A 7,528-nucleotide genomic window follows, 5' to 3' on the forward strand; every position below is an offset into this window, starting at 1 on the left:
CCCCACTCACCTATTGTACTCTATGCTACTTTCTCCCCACCCCCACCCTCCTCTAGCTTATCTCTCCACGCTTCAGGCTCACTGCCTTTATTCCTGATGAAGGGCTTTTGCCCGAAACGTCGATTTTGCTGCTCGTCGGATGCTGCCTGAATTGCTGTGCTCTTACAGCACCACTGATCCAGAATCTTGTTTCCAGCATCTGCAGTCATTGTTTTTACCTCAGTGGGCCAATTGGCCTAATTCTGCTCACATGGTCTTGTACATGAAAGGAATTAGACAAGTTAATGACCCTGTTCACATTGGCCACCAATAGCTCACTGCTTGCATAAAAGGACTGTTATTTCGGCTGCAGGCAACAAATACCTGTCAAAGGCAAGAACCAGACAAAAAATGCTTTAGCACAAATTTCTTTTTGAGTCAGCAGAAGTATTTGACTTAATTGTTTTTATCACACTTTATGCTTTTTAATAAATTGTACTTGTTTCCTCATATTTCAGTTGTAGGTTCATGTTTTTAAAGTTCTGATTGCACTGAGAAAAGTTAACTCTTTTCTTCTATCACTGATCTGTGATATTGTACATGCTATCTTGGCTTTCATAGCACTTGGGAGGAAACAAAAGGAGTTTTCATGGGGAAAAAATCTTACGTTACCCTTTTAGTAAAAAAAAATCCACATTGCGTTTTTCCTATTGCCAGTTACAATATGCATCCTCGGTCTAGATATTTTTAAGACAAAAAGCCAAGTGTTTCCAGATTTTTCTACCTTAATTATAGCTGTACATTGATTGGATCCTTTACTAGTCACATTCTTCACATATTTTAGGATATTCATTTTGGGAAAACAACTATTCCATGTAAGAGAGTTTTGAGAAGCTTTGTAACTCAGGTTGAGGTTCTGGATGCAGGTTTGCTCACTGAGCTGGAAGGTTTGTTTTCAGACGTTTTGTCACCATACCAGGTAACATCAGGATGACGCACCGGTGGTATGGCCCGCTTTCTATTTGTGTTTAGGTTTCTTTAGGTTGGTGATGTCATTTCCTGTGGTGACATAATTTCCTGTTGTTTTTCTCAGTGGATGGTAAATGGGATCTAAATCAATATGTATGTTGACCGAGGTCCAACTGGAATACCATGCTTCCAGGAATTCTCGTGCATGTCTCTGTTTGGCTTGTCCTAGGATGGATGTGGTGTTCCATTCGAAGTGGTGTCCTTCCTCATCTGTATGTAAGGATACTGGTGAGAGTGGGTCACGTGTTTTTGTGGTGAGTTAATGTTTAGATTAGGTTAGATTAGATTAATTACAGTGTGGAAACCGGTCCTTCAGCCCAACAAGTCCACAACAACCCTCCGAAGAGCGACCCACCCAGACCCATGCCCCTACATTTACCTCTTCACCTAACACTATAGGCAATTTAGCATGGCCACAGACACTGGGAGAATGTGCAAACACTACACAGTTGCCTGAGGTGGGAATTGAACCCAGGTCTCTGGCGCTGTGAGGCCGCAGTGCTAACCACTGTGCCACCATGTTCATGTATCCTGGTGGCTAGTTTTCTGCCTGTTTGTTCAATATAGTGTTTATTACAGTTTTTGCAAGGTATTTTGTAAATGATATTAGTTTTGCTTGTTGACTGTATGAAATCTTTCAGTTCATTAGCTGCTGTTTTAGTGTGTTGGGTTTGTGGGCTACCATGACACCAAGCGGTCTGAGTAGTCTGGCAGTCATTTCTGAGATGTCTTTGATGTAGGGGAGAGTGGCTAGGGTTTCTGGATGCATTTTGTCTGCTTTGTTTGGGTTTGTTGCTGAGCAATCAGCGGACTGTGTTCATTGAGTACCTGTTCTTTTTGAATACACTGTACAGGTAATTTTCCTCTGCTGTTTGTAGTTCCTCTGTGCTGCAGTGTGTGGTGGCTCATTGAAATAATATTACAGGATACATGAACATCAATTAGCAACAAAAAGACATGACCCTCTCTCACAAATTTCATTACATACAGATGAGGAAGGACAGCACTTCGGCTGGAACAACACATCCATCCTCGGGCAAGCCAAACAGAAACATGCATGAGAATTCCGAGAAGCATGGCATTCCAACTGGAATTCTGTCAACAAACACATTGACTTGGATCCCATTTACCACCCCCAACAAAAAGAACAGGAAATGATGTCACCACAGGAAACTATGTCACTAATCCAAGCAAACCTAAACACATAAATAGAAAGCAGGTCATACCACCAGTACTTCATCTGGAGGCTCGCTGATGATGTTAGTATGAAAACGAACCATCCAGCTCGGTGATCAAACCTACACCCAGAACTATTCCATGTTATTACAGGAGCTAAAATAAATGCGTAAAGTATTATGGAAATCCAAAGATATTTCCTACATTCACTTTTCTCGGAACATAGGAGCCAAAGTAGGCTATTCAGCCAGTCAAGCCCATACCACCATTTAATGTGATCATGGCGAATTGTACATGTAATACCTTCTACCCAAAGACTGAGCTTCCACAGCACGGTGGCACAGTGGTTAGCACTGCTGCCTCAGCGCCAGAGACCTGGGTTCAATTCCCGACTCAGGTGACTGACTGTGTGGAGTTTGCACATTCTCCCTGTGTCTGCGCGGGTTTCCTCCGGGTGCTCCGGTTTCCTCCCACAGTCCAAAGATGTGCAGGTTAGGTGAATTGGCCATGCTAAATTGCCCGTAGTATTAGGTAAAGGGGTAAATGTAGGGGAATGGGTGGGTTGCGCTTCGGCGGGTCCGTGTGGATTTGTTGGGCCGAAGGCCTGTTCCCACACTAAGTAATTTAATCTAAAAAGCCCTCTGCGAATTGCAAAAGTAGAGAATTTTTAAAATTCATGTAAAAAAGTGTTCTCCTCGACTTGGTCTAAAATAACATGTAAATTGTGTCCCCTGGTTCTAGATTCCACACCCACAGGAAGTCGCTTGCCTGCATCTACCCTGTCTGTCCACTTGTGTTTTGTAGATTTCAATGCGATCATCTGTCATTCTTTTTGTATCTTTAGAGAATACTGGCCCAGTTTGCTAAATCTTGTTCATCTGTCATCCTAGGAACAAATCTGTGAACTTTCATTACGTTCTGTCTCCAGCAATAATATCTTTGCTGTGATAAGGAGACTAAAACTGCTCTTAGCACTCCAGGTGCAATCTAACCGAAATTCAAAACAACAAGACTTCACTAATCCTGTCCTGAAATTCTCTTGCAATAAATGTGAATATTCCATCAGCCTTCCTAATAGCTTGCTACACCTACATATTAGCCTTCAATGATTTATTGATGAAACTAACCTGTTGTCTCATCTTTCCTCCTTCAGTCGAAGCAAAGCGCTCAGACGCAGTGTAGTTTTATCTCCTCCATCTTTATTCTGGACCCTGGAGGGAAAGTGAATGATCGCCCATGTTCCCAGGGACATGAGTTCACAGTCTTCCCTGGAACAGCATTTTCTCAATGAACTATATAGTCTTTTTACAGTGGGGAGCATTTAGATAAGGCAACATACATATTGATTGGGTAACTGTTACAATCCGAGTGTGTCAATAGTAAAGATTAAGACACCTGCTGTTCCACAATGAATAACTGGCTTCACATAATGAATACTTTTCACCTTGTTAAACTGACCTCACATATTGAATGCTTCCTCATCTCGATAAAATGGCTGTACATAATTAATGCTTTTCCACCTTGTTAACCCATTACCCTTGCCTGCAACACACGATTGTAAACTGTAAGTTCTTATCTGGATTGAGTCATGCTCAGCTGAACCTCTTGTTTCACAAAACTCAGAACTTAACTCCTTCCCTGTCTTATACTCTATACGCATTCTCAAACCAAGTTCTTTTTTTCTAACTCATTTGCAGATAATCAGTTTTTAAGCTTAAGGGACAATGTGATCAACTCTTATTCCTTTATATTCAGTAGTACTTCTGATTGTGTTTTACAGCAAGAAATTCTTGACTTGCAGAATTACCTAATTCCAACTTACAAATGTCTAGTGTTGTTGCTTAAGCTAGTATTTTTTTTGGGAACAGATTGAAAGCATTTCAGAGCCTTTACAACATGCCAACTACCTTTTAGAGGGACTAATAAGTTTTTGTATGTTTAGGTCCAATGAAGCTGAACCAAGGCACTGACTGGAACGAAGGAAGAATCAACATATTCCAAGAATCCTGAGCCGTTCCACTGGTAATTGTTCAGCACTCTTTCCTAGAACTTTGGAACCACTGTTAAAAGGGGAATTTTGAAATGCACACAACAAAACTGCTTATTATGAAATGTGAGGCAAGGGAGCTGTTGAAATATCAGATTCTACAAGGGAATGTTGGAACCATCCTAGTTGTGCTGTGGTAGTATTACAGAATATGAAGGGTGTTCAGCTTGTATTGTCTTTAGGAATGCTGCCTAAATGGTTTCTCTTCAATGATCTCTTTTAAAATTGCCATGCTCACCTCCAAGCTGATAACTTGTGCACTTGAGTATAGAAGAACGTTGGACCATGTATTTCAGCTGTGGACTCATTGTGTTTTAAGAGCTCTCAGCGGCCTCACCTTTTTGTACTGTGCAGGTGCTCATTTTGTATTCTGGTCTGTTGTCATTTTGTACAAGTGAGGAACTGAGAATACAGCTAAGAACAAGACTATGGGAAATTGCAGAAGAGCTTCTAATAAATGGTAGACGCCTTAAAAGAGTAGTGACTTCTGGTATATTTCCTCTTTGGGATGATTTTAGTTTACTGCTGTGTAGGCTTAATCTAGGTTGTAGAGTGATCATTATGATGTTTCATGGTCACAAGTTGTTGTTTTTTTGAGAATACCTACAATACTGCCTGTATCTGCTGTTGCAATAAAAATACATGGCATGTCACCTCCATGTTTGGAAAAAATTGTGTCACTTCAGAGCATGACAAGTGCTGAGGGAGAACTATTCAAATTACACTCTTGTGAGGATGAATCCCTACGTATCTACCAAATAAGAGACATTTAAAGAATTCAGCATTGGCAGGTAATGTTAGTTTTGCATTTTTGTTTTGAAAGTTTTGGTTCGATAGTTGGTTGTTACAGCAATTTTATTTTAATTGGTCCACTCGATAAACTGCCAAAATTTAATGCCTCAAATGTTGCGAAATTTACTGTATTATTCTGCCCATTTATTAGAGCTTGTTAATTTATTTACCTCAATATAAATATACTTGTTCAATTGAGTGGCTGCACGAAATATCAATTTCTTCTCAAATGGCGAGATCTACTGCGATGCCAGCAGTCAGTTGGGAGTGCGAGAGAGAAGTTTTATTTAAGGAAGAGTTGCATTACAGGTCATTCTGCTATAACGCATGTTTCATTAATGTGAGTTTGCTATAACATGATCGACAAATTGGGGACACTGCTTCTAAAGCACAAAGTTTAAAAGCGTGCATTGGTTATAGCACGATTTTGGCCCTTTAATTTGTTGCAGCGGGATTGCACAGGAATGGAACTAACACATTATAGCAGAACCGACTGTATTATTTGTGATTTATGCTGTAAATAAAATGTAGCAGTGATGTGCAGACCCTCGCATAACATTTCTGTTACTTAGTGTGTGTTTTTATATAAATGTGACCTTTTTGATTATCCAGAATAATTGATTAACTGGCATACTCTTGGTCCATTAGGAGCCAAATAGTTAAAAAAAATACTGAATTTGCAGTAGCTTATTTAGATCACTGATCTAGGTCTGGTAACTATTCAATGTGGTTCAATTAATTTAACTAGCAAGCACGCTTATTGCTTTACTGTTAACGAGGTGCCATGATTATCAAAAGAGATGCATTTAATTTTGGAAATCAAGGTATAATTAAGGGCTAAACGTTCCTATGCACCAAAGTGATCGTGCTATAATGAACTGGTTCCTAATTAGATGATGTCTTGGACAAATAAAATTGTTAAACAGGTGAATCCTTTGATAGCATAGACTAGCGTTATATTTAAGTTGATCTTTTATCCAATGTTACAAAGTATGGAATGCTTATGAAAACAGTTCATTCTAAGTCTGTTGGAATAAAGTGCATAGTTTAACGTGCCTTGGATTGAGGTAGTATTTGGAAAAGCAGTAAATATTCGTATTCACTTCTGTCTATACGTCATCTTCAAAGTTCAGGATTGTTCAGGATTTGAGCATTATAGTTAGCTGATACAAAGTAGTTTAATGGTTTGTCCTTTGACTATTCATGTCTGCCAGGAGCCACTTTCCCCAGCAAGCATATCTTGTGAAGATGGCATTGTTTGAATGTGAGTTGGTTTTGTAATCAGAATAGCTGAAAATGTGTTGCTGGAAAAGCGCAGCAGGTCAGACAGCATCCAAGGAGCAGGAGAATCGACGTTTCGGGCATGAGCCCTTCTTCAGGAATCCTATTTCAATATTTAATCCAGAAGGCTGTGGAGTTCCCAAATGGAAAATGAAGTACTGTCCTTCCAACTTGCGCAGAGCATTGCTGGAGCACTGCAGCAAGCCTGAGACAGAAATGGTGATCAGGGAACATGGTAGTGTATTGAAGTGGCGGACAACTGGAAGCTTCGGGTCATTTTTGTGGACAGAACGTAGCGATTCACCCAGTCTATGCTTCACTTGCCCAATATAGAGGAGACCATGTTGTGAGCAGTAGACTAAATTCTGTGAAGTGCAGGAAAAGCACTACTTCACCTCGAAGATGTATCCAGGCTTAGGAGGGAGGAAGTAAACTGGCAGATACTACACCTTCTGCGGTTGCAGGGTGGCTTGGGGTTGTGGGGCGGTGGTGAAAGAGGACTGTACCAGAATATCCCGGGGGGGAGCAGTTCCTGTGGAATGCAGACAAGGGAGAGAAGGAAAATATGTGTCTTCTGCTGGTGTTTTTATTTTTGGAGGTGGTGAAAGTTGCAGCTAATGATCCTTTTGGATGTGGATACTGATGGGGGTGGTAGGTGAGGACAAGGGGGTGCTTATCACTGTTGTGGGAGGGAAGGGAAAGGGTGAAGCCTCAGTGCGGCAGATGTGTCAGACCTGACTGAGAGCCCTATCAGCTACGTTGTTGGGAAATCCTCTGTTGAGGAAGAAGGTGGACATTTTGGAGTGCTGAAGTTGGCATCATCAGAACCGATGCAATGGAGATGGAGTAACTGGGAGAATGGAATTGAATCTTTTATAGGAAGCAAGGTCAAGGTAATTGTGGGAGTCGCTTGATTTATGATGGATCTTGGTAGCGAGCCTCTCACCAGAAATGGAAACTAGAGGTGTTGAAGAAGGGAAAGGAAGAGTTAGAAATGGCCAGATGAAAGTGAGAGTGGAGTGGAAATTGGAAGTGACATTGATAAATGTTTCCACATAGAGTCATAGAGATGTACAGCATGGAAACAGACCCTTCGGTCCGACCAGATATCCCAACCCAATCTAGTCCCAACTGCTAGCACCCGGCCCATATTCCTCCAAACCCTTCCTATTCATATACCCATCCAAATGCCTCTTAAATGTTGCAATTGTACCAGCCTCCACC

The 7,528-nt window shown here is 41.0% G+C and overlaps 1 protein-coding gene across 2 annotated transcripts in view; it reads left to right on the forward strand.

Moving 5' to 3' along the window:
* The window catches only part of LOC122557914 (erbin-like), a 183,357-nt gene that overhangs the window by 34,639 nt on the left and 141,190 nt on the right, over positions 1–7,528 (forward strand). For both annotated transcript variants that reach the window (XM_043706137.1, XM_043706127.1), the window contains exon 2: positions 4,127–4,206. The gene's annotated coding sequence lies outside the window, so the exon portion shown is untranslated. The remainder of the gene's footprint in view (positions 1–4,126; positions 4,207–7,528) is intronic.

The sequence above is a fragment of the Chiloscyllium plagiosum genome, chromosome 2 (assembly GCF_004010195.1).
Source record: "Chiloscyllium plagiosum isolate BGI_BamShark_2017 chromosome 2, ASM401019v2, whole genome shotgun sequence".
Lineage (NCBI taxonomy): Eukaryota > Metazoa > Chordata > Chondrichthyes > Orectolobiformes > Hemiscylliidae > Chiloscyllium > Chiloscyllium plagiosum.